Here is a 22,651-nt window from a genome sequence, read left to right as displayed (position 1 = left end):
TCTCTTCTTACCCACCTCACCCTCAAATTCCTGGAACTTTATTAATGTCAAGGATTATCAGACATTTGGGTTTATGTAATTTATTTGCAGGTGGTGGTGGCGGGGCCTGTCTCATGCATCATACAATGTTTAGCAGCATCCCTGACTTTCACCCAATAGATGTCACTAGAAGCTTCTCAGGTGTGACAACTCAAATGTCTGAGGTAAAACACCTCATGTTGAAAGCCAGTGGCCCAGAGTGAGGAGAAACTGAGAAACACCTGTTTTTATTTTATTTTATTTTATTTTATTTTTTCCTTAATGTATTTCACACAGCACACTGTTGCCTATAATGAAAGCTGCTCTAGTTAATTTAAACAAAAATATATTTACTGCAATGTATGTATAATTGTTAGAAGGTGGTTCAGTATCCCAGAAAAGATTCTTGAAACAATGCAGCAAAACTTGTCCACTAGGGATTTGGTATCTCTTATTATTTGAAAATTGGTAAGTCAAATCACTGGCCAAGGTGCTAGGTCAAGGCCATTCCATCTCAGCCTTAGTTCATGATAGCAAAGTAGCTAATCCATGTTATGCCCCTCACAACCACAAAACCAGAAATAATACTTTAGGATCTCTTGTATAATATCACTATGGAGAAAAAAAATAAGATGTCTCCACATGCGGGCTTACCAGCAGAAGAGAAAATGCGTTACTCTATCCCATTTCAAACCTTCAAATTTATACGGCTACTTTTGCTTAGGGAAGTTAGGTCAAAGTCAGAACTGAAATAAGTGAGTATGGGAAATGGAGTCTTTAGTTTTATAACTTCAAATATGAAGGAGTACATGTTACAATAGAGGTGTAATAGAATAGAATGATCCACTTGGCAATATCTGCCTGCCAGTCTATTACAATAATTCATAATAATTCCTTACCTTTACAATCTGACTCTAACCTATATTATCAGGCTTTTAGATACACTTTTCCATTTATGAGGCCTATATTCTAGTAAAACTTCCTTTTAGCTACTCTGCAAATTCACCGAGTTCCCCCATATACCTACTCTTTTTGTGATTTTGCTCTTGGTTTTTGTTTTTCTGTTACTTTCTTCTACTTAGGCTCTACTAATCAACTTAAGAAAGCTTATTTTTAAGACTACAGATTAAATGCCACCTCATTCATAATTTCATATTTACTGGTCCTACCAGGAAGTATGTTATTTCAAGTTGCACAGATTGTGTACACTTTCATTAATAAAGTTATCATGTGTGCATTTCTCATGCATATCATATCTTCTTTATTACAGTGTAAATTTACTAAAAAGGGTGTTCATGTAGAAAAGCTCACTGAAGAAATTTATAAAAAAGAACAACTGGCTAGTTGGGACAAATATTAACTTTATTTGTCTATTATATTAAGCTACTGAAGATACATGCTAATAAACACTATAATAGTAATAATCTTTGAGCACAACTTTTAAAGCAACAGGAGCCACTATTTTTTAGATCATGACTGTTGCAAATAAAACAATTATCTGGAAAAGTATTAATTAAAGAAATACTTTTTTACTATTTAACTAAAAATGCATTTCTTAAATATTAAAAATAATAATTTTTCAAGTATTTGCCTACAACCAACAGGTCATTATGAGTTATTCAATGTGGAATTTAATTAACTTACCCTTCTTGTCATAACATAAATTACTCTTACCTGGTGTATCAAACTAGCTCATGCTCCAATATTACATATATATTCCCAAAGAATTATTTATTATACTCCTACTGTGAGTAATAAAAGTAAATAAAATAGGTCCAACCCAATGAGGACAAATAGAGGCTATTTCTTTAGTCCTTCTATAGCGAGTGATAAGCCAACATCACTTGAGTTTTGCACAAACTTATAGGCAGGCAGAGGAATAGGAAAACTTTATAGTGAGAAAAGGGGAAGGCTTCATTCAGTATGTACTGATTGGAGGTTGCTGCCATGGGAGAAAAATGCATGTCAGGCTTTCTCTGGTTTATTCTGGTTTGAAAATGAGGGCAAAACATAGGAAATTCAGCAGCTGCTGAACAAGTCTGGATTGTTCTAGGCACGTTGTGATAAAGGCTGTGATTTGACTTTCTGGCCTGATTACTGTAGCATAGTGGTTTGACCTCCTGAGTCTCTCGATCAGATTTCTGTTGTATATCGTCTGACTATTGTCTATTTGTATATTCAATCTCTTGCTGCCGTAATTACACACTTCGATATCTGGTTGTCTTTCTTTCTTTCTTATTTTCCACTTTTCCACTTTTATTTTCTTATTTCAGCCAAAATATATTAATGGAGCACCTAGCATATGAATGACACCATGCCAGACAGTGGCTATATAATGACGACTATCACGTCATAGAGCTTATAGTTCACACAATTCATGTGCAGGATTTTTGCTAGCAGAGGAAGTGCTGTACTCAAATTTAATCTTATAATTGTGGGTTACAGATACAACTGGTATAGCCAAATGAAAGGCATTGGTTAAATGGGGAGTCCTTCCAACAGACAGCAACCTATTTGAAGGCCTGCAATGAGAAAAATACTTTGTTCATTGGAGTAAATGCTAGATCATTAGTACACATAGAACATTGTGGCTTACAATGAGGGTGTTGAGTTAAGTAGGGCCAGGTTACATTTGTGAAGAATTTTAAAAACTACCTATATAAAACAGAGGCAAAGCTTAGGAAAGGGCTCTCATTAAAATTGTGTCTGACTAAATTTCTCACTAACTACAGTGAGTAATAATAAGTTACAGTCGACTATGCAGGATTAATTCTCTTTCTCAAATTCATGTGGCAAAGACCTTTTCGGATGAAGTTAAAAACTTGAACCAGGCATGTAAGATGACAAAAACAACAACAACAACCAAAAAAAATCATTTTTTTTTTCCACAGATAATGCTAAATATGTGTCCCTGGGTTCTTCCCAAAATTAATCTACTGAATAATTCTAGTCTTGATTATACCCATATTTTCCATCAAACTCATGCCAGCAAACATAGACAAACCTCGCAGCTTCTAGGGTCCAACATAGTAAGCAACTATGATATTGTTGAATAAGGTAGGCAGACATTTACATAACCAGTATTGTGGGAAATAATCTTACATTGAACTGTAATCATATGGCAAGAAGTAGCAATCATTCAACAGCTAAATCCACACTCTGTCTACTAGAGGCAGGCCACATCAGCTCTATAAGTATGCCTTTTGCAGCCTGATTTTAATTATAAATGTTAGTGCCTAGGATGTAGGTAGAACAGTTTTTTGTTTTTTATTTTGCTAATTAGTGAAAACCCATATGTGAAAAATAGGAAAACAGAACAAGAATATGACCAGTTATATCATCAAGGTCACTGCAACCACAAATAAAACGCTGGGAGCAATTAAAAAGAATTAGGTGGGCAAATTTAAAAATTATGAAAGAGGAATTGTTAACTGGCATTATATTATAAGGATAATAAAGTTGTATTTGCATACTATACTGTCAGAAGTCTTACTTTGTGCATGTGTGACTTTTGTAATTAAAAACTATATTATGAAAAGAAAAAAATACCACATGTAAGAGGTTTTCAAAATTATGAAAAGTACACTCGGAATGATCCCTTTTGTGTTAAAATGAATATATATGTAAACATGTAGATAAGTGGCTATAAATATGTATATTTATAGATACAGATGTGCATGAATATATTCATGTATTTATGAATGTTTTTATAAATAAATATATAGGCCAGACACGGTGGCTCATGCCTGTAATCCCAGCACTTTGGGAGGCTCAGGAGGGCAGACCACCTGAGGTCATGAGTTGGAGACCAGCCTGGATGACCATGGCCAACATGATAAAACCCTATCTCTACTAAAAATAGAAGATTAGCGGGGTGTGGTGGCACATACCTGTAATCACAGTTACTCAGGAAGCTGAGGCAGGAGAATTGCTTGAATCCGGGAGGCAGAGGTTGCAGTGAGCAGAAATCGGGCCACTGTACTCCAGCCTTGGCAACAGAATGAGCCTTCATCTCAAAAAAATAAAAACAAAAATAAGTAAGTAAATAAATAAATAAATGTGTATAAATAGATAAATACATAAATAGAGCGATAAATAGATCAGCTATGTGTGTATTAAAAAAGATCTGAGAAAACACATCACAGACTGTGATATGGTTATACATGCAGAGTCAAAGTATAAAATAGAGATTATGGAAATTGGGAAAAGTTGCTTCAATCTTTCAGTTGTCTACATTCTGTATTATTTTAATAATATTTAACTATGAACAATAATGTTCTATAATCTAAAATAAACAAACATGTTAAATGAACATATGAAGGACAGACATAATTGATTATGTACAATGTCTAAGGAGAAAGAAAATATACAATCTATTTGAACAGAATCAGTAATACATTATAATAAGTACTGGGACATAAAAAATAAAAGATGAAACCATAGTATTAAAGATTGTTGTTCTGTAGAGTTTCAATTGTGTTTGTGAATTTTCTCATAGAAACTGTTGTCTTAAGATACAATGATCATTCTGCATACTGTAAAGGGGAGTGTTTTCCCTGTAGTCTCTTCACAGGTATATTTGGTTTATCTATTTCATTTTTAAAATATATCCTCTAAAACATTTATACATAAAATGTAGTAGAAATAATTCAGTTAGTGTTCGACCTTGAGCATATGAATAAAACCAAGATATGCTGTCTATATTTGTACACAGGAAAAGAGCTGATCATATTTTAGCTGTTCTAAGAAAATAATGCCATGTAAATACCCTTTCTTTTTATAGAAAACTACTGTATATGGATTTCTTTGACAGTTTACTATAAGCTCTAGTTGCTTTTGTAGTGAAAAACCAGCAATGTATTTGAAAGGTCATTCAGGACTAGGCACAATAATTTCAGCTGATCAAATCAATTATTTATACAATGAACTACAGTATGGTTCCCTCTAGAAATTACCTTATAGCTACTCACTCCCACTGAACTGTAAGAAAAGTGACATTTTGAAATACAAAGCTTGTTCTCTTCACTGAGCTTAATACGTATCGGTATCTCTCTGTGGCTCTTTTCTCTATTGAATAGCTGTCAGTCAGCAAGAGAGGGCCCATTCCCTAAGCACACTGCACAGTGGGTTTTCTTGACATGATGGAAAATTTTCCAGTTGGCAAAAGTAAAGATTGAGGGAGGTAAAGCTTTGGACTCAGCATGAAAGGTAATAGAGCTATTAACCAAATACCAAATTCAGAGGTGCTGGTACTGCACAACCAGACAACTAGGACAGCTAAGAAGCAGGTTTAATGTTCTATGGGGCACAAGTTTAGCAGAGTGTTTGGCAAATTAAATAATGCAATAGAGAGGGAAACATCTTTGAATTAGAGCTTTTGGTATGGGATTAGTGTTATTTTAAACTAATAATATTTAGCACATAGAGCTTTTCACATAAAGTGAACAAGATAGTATCCAGACACTGGTATAATTACATAAATAAATAAATCACTATCTTATACTCTATCTAGAATAAAATAATTACATCTATAATGCTTACATTTTATTATATTCTCTGTTGTATTTGTTTATTATAACAAGACTAATATTCTAATAATGACTAGAACAACAATGTTCAGGAGATAGTTTTACTTCTATGTTTGTTTCACTTTTTATACTTAGATGAAATTGCAGATTGCTCCAAACCTTTGTTTTTTATAATAATAATTAAAAGAATATGCTTATATAATCAGTGGAGGCCCATCTTGTTTTAAAGCACATACAGATATCAATTATCAATTCCTGTGCGAAAGAGCAATCATCTCAAATCTTAACAGTCCAAAACAAACCTTTATTATTGTAACATTTCTGTAGGTCAGAAATCTGGGCACAGCTAATGTGGGTCCTCTGGCTCAGGGTCTCCCATGAGGCTATTACCAAGTGTTGACTTGGATTGTAGTCATCTCAAGGCTCAACTGGATTTGGATGGGCTTCTAATATTTCACATGGCAGTTAGCAGGATTCAGTTTCTCATGGGCTGTTGAACTGTGGACCTCAGTTGCTTGTTGACTAGTAGCTGGAGGCAATCTTCATTTCCCTGTTAGTTGTCTTCCTTCAGAACGTGGTTAGGGAGGACTAGGAAGAAGTCACATTTTCCTTGTAACCTAATCTTAGGGTGACATTCTACCACTTTTGCAGTACTATTTGTCATAAGTCATGAAGTTCAGTTTATAAACAAGGGCATGAATACCAGGAGACAGGAATCATTGGGAGCCATGTTAGAAGCCACCGTAAAGATTCAATAACTGTAGGTTGGCTTCTTGTAAAATTGGGAGTTTAAGATAGTGAGAAAATGTGTATATTATTTTAGATAAACGCAATTGGGTAAAAACTGGAAGAAATTAAATTATCAAATTCTTACCTTAATTTCTAAATTTTTTTGGTTTCTTTTAAAATTATGAATATAAAATTGTGAGGTTGAATTTGTAAAGGGCGTTATTCATTTATAGGGAGTGGTTCATTTTGTAAACTTCTCTGAAACACTTTAAAAAAGAAAATCTTTCAACCAACCCTTGTAGGTTAACACAAAATATGTTCTTCAAAATAAAATTGTCTTGAATTCTGGACAAGTGGTCCCTAGAGCTTTGAAGAGATCACGTGTCCAGCCAGTTTGATTTATAAACAACAAAATGTAGTGACAGGAATATCGTGAATAAACATGAGCACCATCCACAAGTCACTGTCAACTACATGACATCAGACTAACAAATGCACCCACTTGTATCTGTTCACATCACTATTTTGAGGCAAAATAATGAAAGCAAACAAGGAAAAACATTGTAGTTCAAGAAATAACAGAAACAAAAGCAACACAAGCTTATGCACTTGACAATGTACAGTTCTCTGAAGTAAAGCTGGTTTTATTTGTATTTCGTTCAAACTATGTCAAATAAAACTCTTAGTAGACTTTCTTGGCAAATAGAAGTCTATAATATATTGTGTCCAAGAGTTGATTCTTTGAGGTTGATTCAGCATCAAGGAGCATATCTTTATGCTATTTTATTAGCTAGTTAATATTTATAGTGGTGAACTCTTCACACTGGCAGAAAATTAATAAAAGAGATAACAACTTGTTTCAATTACCATTATTTCTAACAGTTCTCCCTGCTTTCATCCTTGTTTATCTCTAGTCCTTGTCAACATGGCAATTGAAATGATCATATTACAATTTGTCAGTAACATATGTTTTGTTTTGTTTTTCCCTTGCAGAAGCCATTTGTAAAAATCCTACAATGGCTCCCATCTCACTCCAAGGAAACACATGTGATTGAAGGGATCACAAGAACTTGCAATATCCACTCTGCTCTCTGTCCAATATCTTTCTACTTTGCTCCACATTTTGCATTTATTTCAGACACAGGGGCCTGTTCGAATTCTCTGGAATTTAGCCGGGATATTTTATCTTGCCTCAGGCCATTGTTTTTGTTTACTGTGCCAGGATCCTTTCTTCCTGGAAATTCATATGGGCTCCCTTCGTTATCTACATTAAGCACTTAATTAAATGTCTCCTCAGTGGGGTCTTGCCAGTCCATCCTATTTAAAACTGAACCCTACCTCCCAATATATATCCTGATTTCTGCTTTGTTTTTCTCCATAAGTTATCACCAGTTAATGTGCCATGTAATTGTTTATTTTGTTGATTTTCTATCTTACCACATGTCCACAGCAACGTAAGCATTATAAAGACAGAACATTCTGCCCCTTTGCCTCATTGATAAGTGAAAAGTTAGAATAGTGCTTCGTACCAAGTAGGTTTTCAATGAATATTGAGAATAAATATTGGAATGAGTAAAGAGCTTGACCATTGCATGTGTATTAATTTGGGGAAATGGCTTTCAGTGTTTGAAATGTGCCTGTGTCTGTCTATTTTTTTAACCAAAGCATAAATGTATTATTGGTATCTTCTCAATGTAATAACTATTTGATAAGAATATGTAAGAATAGGTATTTGGGGTATGTTTATATTAATAGCACTCAGGGCCATTGGAAATGTTTCCTCCCCCTAATTCTTAGCCTAAACTCTCTAATTCTAATATGTTTGTGTGTATGTCCTTGTCAATTTCTAACTCAAAAACATAACTGTATTCCCTCTCCCTTACCATCTCCTGAAAAGCTCGCCTATCAGCTAACACTAGTAGAACTCTTCCCCACAGTTACAAGATGCAAATGTTCTACTCATATCAACATAATCTTTTAGGGAATCCAGAAAAACAATCTTAATTTAAAAATCAAAGGGAAACTATCAAATTCAAAGGTTCAAATTAAGTAATCCTTTATTTTATGTGCAAGTAGGAAAAAAGTCAAATTTTTATTTAAAAATTTCAAAGCAAGAAACTGAAATGGTCCTTTGAAAGTTTGTTAATACAACCCCCTGCCTTTAAAAAGGTTAAGACCTCAATCACTCCGGGTAACTCCTACCTTTGTAAGCATTATTCTAATTAAATGACAGAGTGATAGAGTGCCTGCTCTGTCATTAATGAACCACTTTACATTTGCCAGTTAACACTGTACTTCCTTGGTAGTCCTTTCTTGGAAGATAATAACATACAATGTCTTCTTTCTAACAGTCTCTTAGTTTTCTAATTCACTTTTCTATCTTAAAAGGGATATGATCTTTAGGGTAGATGAAAAGAAGTTTTTTCTTTTCTATTTCACAAATATTTCCAATTTCCAGAGAGTGCAAAATGGTAAATAGAAAAAAATATAATAGTTGTTTTTAATTCATTGTGTAAATATGAGGTATCTTGGTTCTAGGATAGATATATGAGGGTAGTTAAAATGTTGGGTTTTAAAGTCAGACGAACCTGGGTTTAATCTTTAGCTGATACTAATTCCATTCTTTAAAAATATTTATTTAACCTCTCTACTGCTTAGTTTTCTTATTTGAGAAACTAATAATACAATATATTAAGTAAATAATATTAAGAATATAATAGTACCAAGTAAATAGTATAAAGTAAATAATTTTGATATGGTAATTAATTGGTATACTATTAGTGAATTTCAGAAAATTAGTCTTGAGTCAATTAACAATAATGCATTATTATTATTACACTATAGTAGACACAGTGTCTTTGTTCAAGCTCTAAACTCAAAAAAGAATTTAGATACTTTTCATGAATGAGGGTTATTTATTCAGAATTTCCTTTAAAACACAACAGAATGGGCAGGGTTAGGCGCTTGATGCAAGTATCATTTGACCAGAAGACGTAAGTAAAGTGAGAGAGCAGAGCTTGAGATTGTTTTAGAGAAAAACATTCCACACAGAGAAAAGAGGAAGGGTATAACCTTGAGTTAATCCAAGTAATCAACTAATAAAGTAAACACAATGATAACTAATTCCGGAGACTTTGAGTTATTAGGAACAAGACTTTTTTTTTTTTTTTTTTATAATTTTAACAGCTTTCTTGAGATAAAATTGAAATACAATTAACTGCATATATTTATAGTATACAATTTGGTAGGTTTTGACTTATGTATATATCCACTAAATCATTACCACAAATGAAGAAAATGATCAAAACCAACACCTACAAGTTTCATAATGCTGCTTCATCTTCCTTTGTTATCTCTTCTTTATGCCTCTCCTTTCCCTAATCCCAGAGGCAATACAAATCAGCTTTGTGTCAGTATGCATTAGTTTACATTTTAAACAATTCTACATAAATTAAATAATACAGCGTATTCCTGTCATGATCTGGTTTCTCACTTGGCATAGTTTATTTTGAGATATTTCCAAGTTATCACATGTATCAGTAGTTAACTTATATTGATTGCTGAGTAGTATTACACTGTATGGATATACCATACTTTATCATTTATCCTTTGATAGACATTAGGATTGTTTTCAGTTTTGTTTTTGTTTTTAAGAGGTCAGGTCTCACTGTCTCACCCCAGCTGGAGTACAGTGGTGTCATCACAGATCACTACATCCTTGAACTCCTGGGCTCCAGGGATCCTCCTGTCTTGGCCTTTCAAGTAGCTAGTACTGCAGATGTGCTCCACCATACCAGTTAATTTTTTAAATTGTTTTATAGACAAAAATCTCACCATCTTGCTCAAGCTGATCTCAAACTCCTGAACTCAAGAGACTCTCTCAACTTGGCCTTCCAAAGTTACAGGAAGACAAGTGTGAACCACCAGGCATGGCCCCATTTTCAGTAATGATTATTACAAATAAAACTTTTATGAATATTCATGTGAATTTTTATGAAAATACATTTTTTTCTCTTAGCTAAGTCCCTAGCATTGGAATGGCTGGATCATATGAGACATATATATTTAACTTTTTACGAATCTGACAAGTGACTTTTTAATATGCTCTAATAGTTTACATTCACAACAGTAGAGTATGAGAGTTTCATTTTCCACACACCTCATCAACACTTAATATGTTCAATATTTTTAAATTTAACATTTCCGTTGGGAGTAAAGTGATATTTCATTTAGATATTAATTTGTATTTCGTTAATGACTAGTGACTTTTGTCATGTTTGTGTCTACTTATTTTCTATTCTTTTGTTTTTTCTGATGGAGGGTATATTCACATCTTTTGCACCTTTTTAATTGCAGGTATCTTGTATATGTCTTGGGGATTCATTCCATTAAACCAAATGACCCTTAACAGATTTTTCCTGAGTAATCTCATTTCTATCCCCAGATTCAGCTGAGATAGCTAACTATATCCTTGAGTCACATATAGAATCTATTCAAGGAGTCTTCTGTGTTACTAGCAATCTGAAATTTTGATCTTTTGAGATAGTTTTCTAGACATGCCCTTGACTTTCTCTTCAGAGCCAATTTTCCTGACAGTGACTCTCCTAATTTTAGAGCCTTTTGTAATCCAAATATTTCCCAAATACTGGTTTCTTTTTCCTACCAATTCTTCCCTCAATCAGTTTCATTCTTTTCACATTTCATGAGAAGCAGCAAGGACAATTCAGACTGCACCTTCAACATTTTGCCTGGAAATATCCTCAGCTAAATATCTAAGTTCATTGTTTGCAAGTTTGTTTTTTACATGACTGCAGGACATCATTCAGCTCTGTTTTCTGTCACTATATAACAAGGATCTCCATTTCTACAGTTACCATGAACTTTTTTGTCATTTCTATATGAGCCCTCATTAGCAGTATCTTCAATGTAAGTATTTCTTACAATATAGTCTGCTTATTATGATTTAGTTTCTAAGAAGATACATATGTATTATCTTCTATCATCCTAACATTCAAGTCTTCAACAGTGTAGTCATTAACATGCATATGTCTAAATTCTATTTGAGGTAATGTCACTCCTTTTCTTTCTATCACGCTCCTAAAAATTCTTCCAGCGTCTGCACACCACCCAATTAAAAAGTCACTTCTGCGTCTTTAGGTATTTGTTACAGCAACACTTCTTGGTACTAAACTGTATATACATTTTCCATTGCTAATGAAATTGCCAAAAATTTCGTGAGTGTAAACAATACAAATTTATTTTCTTGCAGTTCTGAGGATGAAAAGTTTTCAATGAGTCTTACTGGGGTAAAATTAAGAAGTCATCAGAATCATATTTTTTTTGGAGTTTTAGGGAATAATCCATTTATTTAATTGTTTCAGCTTCTAGGAGCTGCTCACATTCATTGGCTTGTAGAACTCTTCTTTCCCCAAAGGCAACAATGGACATTTAAGTCTTTATCTCATTGCATCGTTCTTATGCTTACTCTTCTTCTGCTTCTCTCTTCTAACTTTAAGCACCTTTGTGATTACATTGGACCACTCAAATAACTTATGGTACTATTCTTATTTTAAGGTCAGCTGATTAGCATCCTTAATTTCAGGTGTGACTTTATTTATTTATTTATTTACTTATTTTTGAAACAGAGTTTTGCTCTCATTGCCCAGGCTGCAGTGCAGTGGTGTGATCTCTGCTCACTGAAAATAGAACCACTATACTGTTCCACATTCCCATGTGTGAGTCCACATTTAAAGGACATAAAATCACTATCTCAAAGGGATACTTACACTCCCATGTTTATAGACCATTTGTGTTTAATATTATTATTTATATGGTTAGATTTAACTCTCCCATGTTTCTATTCTTATTTTTGTTTTTTTTTCTTTTTCCTCTTTTTTGCTGCTTTATTTTTAATTTAATTTTATTTCTTCTATTGACTTATTAGTTATAAGTCTATTTTGTTATTATAGTGGTTGATTTCAGGCTTATAATAAAGACATATTATTGCCTACCTTCAAGGTGATATTATACCACTTTATTTGTAATACAAGAAGCTTACATTAGTAGGATACTTTTAGTTTTTCATTCCTGAGTGATTATATGTGTGTGTGTGCACGTACATATGTATATATATATGAGTGTATATATGTGTGTGTGTGTTTATATATGAGTGTATATATATGTGTGTGTATATATATTATATATATAATTATATATATATCCCACAACACTTGTTACTATTTGTTTAAGTAGTCAATTAACATTTAGATTTTAATAAAAAATGAAATCATATATTTACCCATGTAATCAGCATTGTATTTATCATTACATTGTGTGGTTTTGTATTTCCATTTGATGTCATTTTACTTCTATCTGATAATTTTATTTTCACATTGTTTTGTATTATATATCTTCTCAGGATGATCTGTCAGCTTATATATGGCTGTGAAACTCCTTATTTTGTGTACAGTTTTGAAAAGTTTGTTGCTGGGTTTAGAATTACAGGTTACTTTGAATGTTGTTTCTGTAAACTAAAAATGAAATTCTAAGGCCCTCAGCCACCTGAGTGGGCCCCATCTCAGTCAAGGGTGATCCAAAGTTAAACTGAATAACTAATTAAAGCCATGATGGGAAGGAGAGGTCAACCAGAAGGAAATATCAAAATATTTTTTATTTAAGGTCTGTTCTATGATTTGAAATTCCTCAAGCCTAGCTACTTTAAACTTATTGCCAATTTTCTGTCCACCATAAGCATTTCTGGTCACCATTATCTGTCATTTTCATACTGCTCCAACATGATCCTTTGCATACATGGTACTGTATGCTCTATAACAACATACTTCATGCAGTTTGAACACCCCAGCTTCTTTCAGGCTTTATCTTCTGAGATGGTTTGGCTCTGTGTCCCCGCCCAAATCTCATCTCAAATTGTAATCCCCACGTGTGGAGAGAGGGACTTGGTGGGAGGTGATTGGATCATTGAGGAGGTTTCCCCATGATGTTCTAGTGATAGAGTTCTCATGAGATCTGATTTTTTTTTATAAGTGTGTGGTTCTTCCTCCTACATGCTCTCTTTCTCCTGCCACCATGTAAGAAGTGCTTTGCTTCCCCTTCTTTTTCCTGAGGCCTCCCCAAACATGTGGAACTGTGAGTCAATTAAACCCTTTTTTTGTTTATAAATTACCCAGTCTCAGGTAGTATCTTTATATCAGTGTGAGAATGGACTGATACATCTTCCTTTAGTGCTTACATTTCTTCAGTGATCCTTCCTTCACTATGAGTATAAAGATCGTCCTATAACCTTGATTTCCTGATTGCATAGCTCATATTCATCCTCTAGGAAATCCTTTCTGTGGTCCATTCTATTTGAATTGATCATGAGTTCCATTGTTTTTCTACTGTTCTATAAATTTGGTTAACACTGATAAAACTTTATTTGCCTGATGTGCTATTATGTTATAAACTCCTTCATGACAGTAGTGATATCTGTTCAATTTTGTACTCCAAAACAAAGCAAAGTACCTCATACAAAATAGGATTCAAAACATGCTTTAAATGAACAAATTATTGACTGGCTGAGTGAACAAAAACTAAATATGCTTATTCCCAATCTGATAATTAGTAAAGTACAATAATCCATATTGATAGACTCTAGGATTGAGGTGAAAAGCATGGATTTTGGTGAATAAATAGAAGTAGGTAATAATTTTTTCAAGATGCTGTACTTAGAAAAATCAATTAATTGAGGTTCAGTTTATATAATATTTATGATATATGACCTCAGCGAGGTCAAAATTGACTTTTTCCCTGATAAGAGAGCTTTTAGTAAGAAAATTAATAATACATACATGTTTTTATACAAAAATTTAAAAAGAAATATTATACACTTAAAACAATAATTTTTTATATATTTTTTATTTTGTGTAAACGGTGGTGAGTTTTTAAAAATAGTTTTATTACTTCAACTCATAGATTTGCGTCCTGCTTATTGCATATAAATACAATGAATTTCTTAAATGTATAAATAATCAGTGAAAATGGAAAGAGTAGAACCTCTTTTTGGAAGCTTTGTGTAACTAGTATGTTTTCTAAACAAATATTTTTAGGGGTCAAGGGAAATCTTCCCCATTGCTCTCTGAAGGTTTGCTGAAAAATCACCTGACAAAAGGCAGAGTAATAGGAAAAAGGACATACAAGTTAATTAACATGCAAAAGTGTATTAGTCTGTTTTCACACTGCTTTAAAGAACTACCTGAGACTGGGTAATATATGAAGAAAAGAGGTTTAATTGACTTATAGTTCTGCAGGCTGTACAGGAAGCATGGCTGGGGAGGCCTCAGTAAACTACAATCTTGGTGGAAGGCAAAGGGAAAGCTGGGCATGTTTTCTCATGGTGGCAGCAGAGACAGACAGTAAAGGGGGAAACCATCAGATCTTGTGAGAATTCATTCACTATCATGAGAACAGCCTGGGTGAAGCTCTCTGCATAATCCAATCACCTCTCACTTGGTTTTTCTCTTGACACATGGGGATTACAATGTGAGAGGCGATTTGGGTGGGGACACAGAGCCAAACCATATCAACAAGGAACCACAGATTGATTACTGCCTCCCCAACCAATTACAGAAGCTATATATGATCTTGAGGTAACAGAAATAAATTAAGCTTGAGAGCATGACAAAAATTGGTTATGGTGGTAAATCAGGTTATAGCATCAAGAAAGGTTATGGAGGGGAGAGAAGAAGAAGCCTGGCCGGCAAATGTGGTCTTGTTATGTAGCTGAAACCTCAGAGTTAGCAGCACTCAAAGAGAGTAGATGGTAAATGTTTCTTTCACATCTTTAAAGGTGTCAGATTCTCAGTTAATCTTTTTGGATCTGGACAAAGAAGGGCCTCAGAGAGGGCCTGGTTGCATCAGTGCAGATTTCCTCTACAGATGTAAATCTCTCCCGCAAAAGGCAAATTTTCAGTGCTACTTCTTTGAAGGGCCCTCTAAGTAGCCATCTCAAAGTATGTTAAAATATATTTTAGGGTGGAATATTTGAGTTTCTTTCACTAGAGAGAAAAACTCTTTAAAATATATTAAATATGCATTTCCCAATAAATAACAGGATAAATTTCAGTACATCAAAATAAATGTTTGATAGTAATTTATATTTACATATCTTTCATTGTCGGTAGAAATGGCACGCTATATATTTTTTTCAAAGAATAATCATGACATTTACCACTGCTGACAGTGTATTTTTCCATATCAATTATTATGGGGAATGTCCTGGCATTCAACATGAAATTTGAAGGCTGACAAAAACAAGCAATGGTTGGAAAGAACTCTCTATTTGATAAATGGTGTTTGGATAACTGCTATCAATATGCAGAAAATTGAAGCTGGGCCTCTACCTTTCACCACATACACAAATCAGCTCAAAATGGGTCAAAGATTTAAATGCAAGGCCTCAAACTATAAAATTCCAGGAAGACAATCTAGGAAATACTCTTCTTGACATTAACCTTGGCAAATAATTTTTTGGCTAAAAAAAGGAATTGCAACAAAAACAAAAATAGGCAAGTAGGACCTAAGTAAACTAAAGAACTTCTGCACATCAAAACAAACTATCAACAGGGTAAATAGACAACCTACAGACTGGGAGAAGATATTTGCAAACTATGTATCTGACAAAGGCCAGAATCTACAGGGAAATTAAACAATTCAACAAGCAAAAACCAAATAACTCCAATAAAAAATGTGCAAAGGACATGAACAGACACTTCTCAAAAGAAGACATACATACAAGTTGCCAACACAATTATGAAAAAATGCTTAACATCTCAATAATCATCAGAGAAATGTAAATCAAAGTCACAATGAGATACCATCCCACACCAGTGTCTTGTCTATTTTTAAAAAGTCAAAAAATGACAGACGTTGGCAAGACTGTAGAGAAAAGGGACTGTTGGTAGGAATGTAAATTAGTTCATCCACTGTGGAGAGCAGTTGGAGATTTCCCAAATGTAAAACAGACTGATCATTTGACACAGTAATCTCATTACTTGGTATATACTCAAAAGAAAATAAGTCATCTTTCCAAAACGACACATGTACTCACATGTTCATCACTGTGGTATACACAGTAGCAAAGATATGGAATCAACCCAGGTGTCCATCAGTGGTAGACTGAATAAAGAAAATGTGGTACATATACACTATTGAATACTACGCAGCCATAAAAATAATAAAATCCTGTCCTTTGCAGCAACATGAATGGAGCTGGAGACCCTAACCCTTATCAAATTAAGGCAGGAACAGAAAACCAAATGCTGCATGTTGTTACTTGTAAGTGGAAACTAAACACTGAGCACACATGGACATAAATGTGGGAACAACAGGCACTGTGGACTACTAGAAGGTAGGGGAGTGGGTGAAAAATCTACCTATCAAGTACTCTGCTGACTACCCCGGTAACAGGATCCACACTCCAAACCTTAAGCACATGTATTATTCCTATGTAACAAATCTGCACATGTACCCCCGTATCTAGAATAAAAGTTGAAATTTTAAAATATTAGTTAAAAAGATAGAAATAAAATATATGGTATGTATAAGAAATGAATAACTGGTTAAAGAGTACTGTAGAGGCCAAGGCAAAAGTTTCCAGTTACTCTCTGAAGTATCACTGAAAATCACTAAGAAGAGGCAGATTAATAGGAGAAAAGACATACACATTTATTAATGCATACACAGTAGCTTTCAGAATAAAGGCCCAAAGATACTGGAGAAATTGTCCATTTTTATGTTTAGATTCAACAAACCATAAACAGCCATGTAGAAATGTAATTGAACAAAAAAGGGTATGATCTAATGCTGATAGACTAAGCAGGGAAACCCAGCAAAGCTTGTCTGTCTAGATTCTTCTTGTTCTCTCTGAGCACGCATTTCTTCCTTGGGAAATGGGACAGAACTCTTTCCCCTTCTGAAATGGAAAGTTTATGACATGCAGTCAAATAAGATAGGTCAGACAATTTCTTTATGGCCAGGTTTCACACAGAAAGGTGGAGGAAAAGTTAGATTAATATTTTTAGCTTTTATGGCTGGCTCTGGGGAAAAGGGGTCTGGTTTCTATGACCTACCATAGATAAAAGGGATTCTAGTTTCTATGGCTGACCTCAGGGGAAAATGTGAATGTGAGACAGGAGGGCAGAAGATCAGAGAAAACCTTTTGTTTCTGAGGCTGCTTCTGAGGTCTTTGTTTTGGGGCATTGTTTTCTGAGTTCCAACTGTATGCAGAATTAAAAATAGTAGCTAAAAATAGAATATACTATTAGTGTCCATTATAAATTTGGTATAGATATTAACATGATTTATAATACCTTCTTTTGGGAAATAGAAGACAATCAGGGCATCATGAAAAGCTCATCTATAAAGTGATTTGTACTGAACCCATGAAATATGATACATACAGGTTAGAAATAAAAATAACATCAAATGCCCCCTTTACTGATTGTTTGAATCATTTTTTTAGTAAATAATCACTAAGTATTTTAAAATTTTGCTTTGTGTATTAGTTTGTTCTCACATTGCTGTAAGGAAATACCTAAGACTGGGTAATTTATAAAGAAAAGAGGTCCAGCTGATTCACAGTTCCTCATGGCTGGGGAGGCCATAAGGAAACAATCATGGCGGAAAGCATCTCTTCACAGAGTGGCAAGAGAGACAATGAGTACAAACAGGGAAAATCCCAAAGGCGAATAAAACCATCAGCTCTCTTGAGAGTCACTCAATATTAAGAGAACAACATGAGAGAAACTGCCCCCAAGGTCCAATTACTTCCACCTGGTCCTGCCATTGACACATAGAGATTACTACAATTCAAGGTGAGATTTGGGCGGGGACACACAGCCAAACCACATCACTTCATAAAGGTTTTAATGTATATTTTTAAATTAATTCTAATAGCAATGAAGCTATGTAATTTTTACTACCAATGATTATGAGCTAGCAAAAAGCAACCTGAGACTCCATCTCTTAAAAAAAAAATATGTGTATTCATTGGGCATGGTGGCACAGGCCTGTAGTTACCGCTAGCTACTCAGGAGGCTGAGGTGGTAGGATCATTTGATCCCTGTAGGTTGAGACTGCAGTGAGCCATGACTGAACCACTGCACTCCAGCCTGGATGACAGATCAAGACTGTAGCTCAAAATAATAATAGCAATAATAGATTCTTCAACTTGATTTTGTTACTTTTATGTTTATAAAGTCATAACTAAAGAAATTATAAAGTTTTAAAATTTGTTTTAATGAATTTTTTAGATATTAGAGATTTCCCAAATCTCCAGATAGTTGGAAAGAACTCCCTATTTGATAAATGGTTCTCGGATAACTAGCTATCTATATAGCTAGTTAATGTAGTTATAATTTTAAACAGTTAATGTAGTTATAATTTTTTTACAACTGAAATACTTGAAGAATATTTAGTGTTTTAAAATAAATGATGTTCAACAACGTAAAAATATAAATTTCAGCTCAAATTGGTTTAAGTTCTAAATTATAGTAATTGAATGCATTTTATTCTAACATTGCAATGTAATTTTTTTGTAAATAGGTTTAAAGGACAGTAAATACATATATCTGTGCCTGAAATTACTCCAAGTTTTAAAAATCATAGTAAAATCGATTTAGTTGTTTTGTTTACTTTTACAATTATTAGGGAGAAATATATTTTCAGACCCTAACGGTGACAATCTATCCCTCTGAATCTCTTATTTTGGTACCAAAATCAAAATATTTTACATCTTGCTCTTACTTTTGTAACATTTTGAAGCACAAATCTGAATTAAATAAAAAAGGTAATGACTTTGTGCTATAGTTTAACATTTTTAATCAATTAAATTTAATGGGTCATCAATTTCAGATCTATGCACCTGAAAGGGACCATTTTTGCCAATCTTTCTTTCAGAGAAGTGAGAAAACAAGAATCCCAAAATAGTGTTTTGTAAAGAGTAATTAATTTACCATTTTCCTCTATAAAATTCAGTAGGCAGTCTTACCCTCCACCCTGTGACTTTTGCTAATGCCAATGCCACTATTTAAGAATTGTTAAGGAGAAAGCAGTAATTAGTTCCCATTTCTTTTATTCTAAAAGATCTGAATGCAACTTCTAAGTTATCCCATCACAGTCACATTAACCTTTAATTAAGTATTTTATGCTAATCCTGATTTCTTGACTTGCCATTATTGGCATACAAATGTAAGCTCATAATATAGTCACAATTTTCTTAAAACAATGAAGATAGACTATCCATGGACTGATAAGTTTTTTGAAAAAAATCATGCAATTTCAGTTGCCTCACAGTGTTTCTCCTCTTTTCTTCCTTTTCACACATGGTCTCACTCTGTAGCAGAGAGTGCAGTGGCACAAGCTCACTACAGACTAGGTCTCCTGGCCTCAAGCAATGCTTGCACCTCAGCCTCCTTAGTAGCTGAGACTACAGGCATGCACTACCATGCCTGGCTAATTTTTTTCCCCACTTTTTGTAGAGACATGGTTTCGCTATGTTGCTCACGTTGGTCTTGGACTCTTGGGCTAAAGGAATCCTTTGTCCTCATCCTCCCAAAGTTCTAGGATTACAAGTGAGAGCCACTGCAGTTGACCCACAGGAAGTTTTTTACAATTTATGCATGGTTTTAATAGAAATGATTCAGAATCTCTTTTGTATCAGAAGAATCATGAAGATCTAAAATAATCAAATGAATACTTACCATAGAAAAGCCTGCAAAATAAAGGTATAGTGGGTGTTTAAACTGAAGCTATTGATTTAGGATATATTGTTTAACATTTAAAATTATGTAAGCACAAATTATAAGGATCAAAAAATATATTATCTCATACATGGTTGAACTTGATTTATAAAATGTGAACTGTTCAATCAAGCCATTTTATTATGATTTTAAAATTAAAACTTTTGTCTAAATAATTGTCAATTCTTCTGACTACTAAATTTGGGTTTTAAAAAATATGCATTGCATTACTCATTTTCTGTTTGTTCCCTTATACAAGTACACTAAATAGGTGGGAGGGGGATGAAGACTACACATTGGGTACGGTGTATACTGCTTGGGTGATGATTGCACCTAAATCTCAGAAACATTACTGAAGAACTAATTTATCTAACCAAACACCATTTGATTCCCAAAAACCTATTGAAATAAAAAATTAATTTAAAAAAAGTATACTAAACAGGTTGTAATTTTTTCTCATTGAATGCCACAATAGTACTTCCAAATTCCAACAACAGACTTTGAAATTTCTAATTTGGGTATTAGAGTATCTAGTTTGGGTATTATTAGGTTAACTCAATAAATTTCTCCCCATTGATATAAAAATTATTCCTGTATAACATGTGGGATAGATCAGTCTTGGACTAGATGCTGATTTTCCTGTCTTGTCATCAGTCTCTGCCTTACTTATTCAATGATTATTTCACTTTCTGGTAAAGTAATTACTTCAGAATAGAAGGGGGTGAAGTAGAAAAATTATTCCAGCAAATATCTTACAAAATACCGTTTCATTTGTCTTTTACAATGAACCAGGTAGAAAATGGTGATTTCATGAAGATTTCAAGAGACTCTCTTCATGAAATATTTCCATATTAGCCAGACAACAAAATGTCTCCTAATGTTCTGTCAGAGTAAAATTAAGTCTGAGACAAAATTAACAAAAACTATTTATTCACAAAATTAAGACAAGAGAGCCCATGTACCAACACAGCTCAGCAGGGAAAGAATAATACATTTTGTAGAGTGAATAGATAAAAGATTGAGACAGTCTTTAATTGGCAAGCATTCTATTAAAATGTAAGTTTTGGAAGTGCAGGCAGCTTTCTTCAGTTACATTTGGCAGTCCCCGGTTGGCTGCAAGGAGGCAAGGGAGCTTTTCTAGTATGCTTCAAAAGGGGAAAAATTCTTCCATGGCAAGGGTGGAAGATTTTCTGTAGCTAGCTATTTTATGAAAAGTAGAGGTAATTGGGCTTCTTTTTTTTCTGTTGTCAGGCTTTCACTGTTACAATGGTCCCTATTAGGGGGATGGCTATGAGGTCAAGCAAATTACGTTCAGATTTATTTTCTTTTTAGGCCTTCTTCTTTAGGAACCGTTCAATATCCACTGATGAAAGCAGACTATATTCAAGGAATTATTACTGAACTTCTTAGATTTCCTTGTGTGAAAGGGCATAATAATATCAATATTATTTGAGCAAATACAGGATTTGTAAAAGGACGAAAATAGACATGCTAGTAGCATCCCAGTTTTCCCCTAGCCTTCTACTATTACTACTCTTTTTATACTTTGCTATTTACTTCCCTCACCCTCTGAACTTATAGTAGCCCATAATTCTCTCAAGTTGGCAAAAAAAAAAAAAAAAAAATTCCAAAAAATACTGTGGTGATGGTTTTCAGGATTGCACCAATGGCCCTAAGCAAAGAGCCCAAATTTAGGACCAGCTTTCAACTGTAAGTTTCAGCTAAAGTGAAAAATTGCTGCTTAAGCCAAAACCACAAAGCCAAGAAATTAACTTTCCTCTTGCTATAAAAATGCTGACCCTTCAGTGAGGAATCTCTGGGTCTTTAGGTGCTACCTGATGCATTTTAGCTAAATAAATCATTTAACCTCTACTTTAGTTACTTAAATAACTTTATTTCTGATAGATATGCAAACTCAATCTTGTCTGGTACTAATCTTCCCTCCATCATGGAAAATCTGGTTTTGTCCACATTCACAATGCACCTCAACATTCCTTTACTTCATGGAAATTTGTGCTTTTTTTTTTTTTTTTTTGAACTGGTTGCTGCATATTATATGAGGAAATAAACTGTTCAATATATATTCTTTATTATGCTGTAAGCAAGTCACAATTTTATCTTTTTCTAAAAATTACCTTTTAACATCTCTTTGTAACCTTTCTATATCCATCAGAATAGTCTGTGAATGTATAAACGTCTAATGTCTTTAAATGATGTTAAAGGATCATCTTATGTGCGAACTTCATGTACTAAAGCAAGGATGGTAAATACAATTTAAATGTTTATGTCAGAGCTAATAAGATTGATATACAAATAGACAGACAAAGGGACAGATTATGTTCCAGTAATTGGTAACCTTCATTCCCCTGAGTTTTATCAATTGATCCTCTGAAAATTAAAAATGGATGCTTGAATAAATAGAACTATTGCACTCTTATGACTGCTAGTCATACAAAACAGATAAATTCAATATAATAGGAAAGAGTTCACAGTAGTTCAACCACATGTAATAGTTGTGAAGAAGAGAACATATGTGACCAAAGTGAATAGAAAAAGATAAAAATATACTTGAGAGCCAGT

This window comes from Trachypithecus francoisi, unplaced genomic scaffold, assembly GCF_009764315.1.
Source record: "Trachypithecus francoisi isolate TF-2019V2 unplaced genomic scaffold, Tfra_2.0 Lachesis_group1, whole genome shotgun sequence".
NCBI lineage: Eukaryota > Metazoa > Chordata > Mammalia > Primates > Cercopithecidae > Trachypithecus > Trachypithecus francoisi.
The sequence above is the reverse complement of the archived record's forward strand: the minus strand, read 5'-3'. Positions refer to the sequence as shown.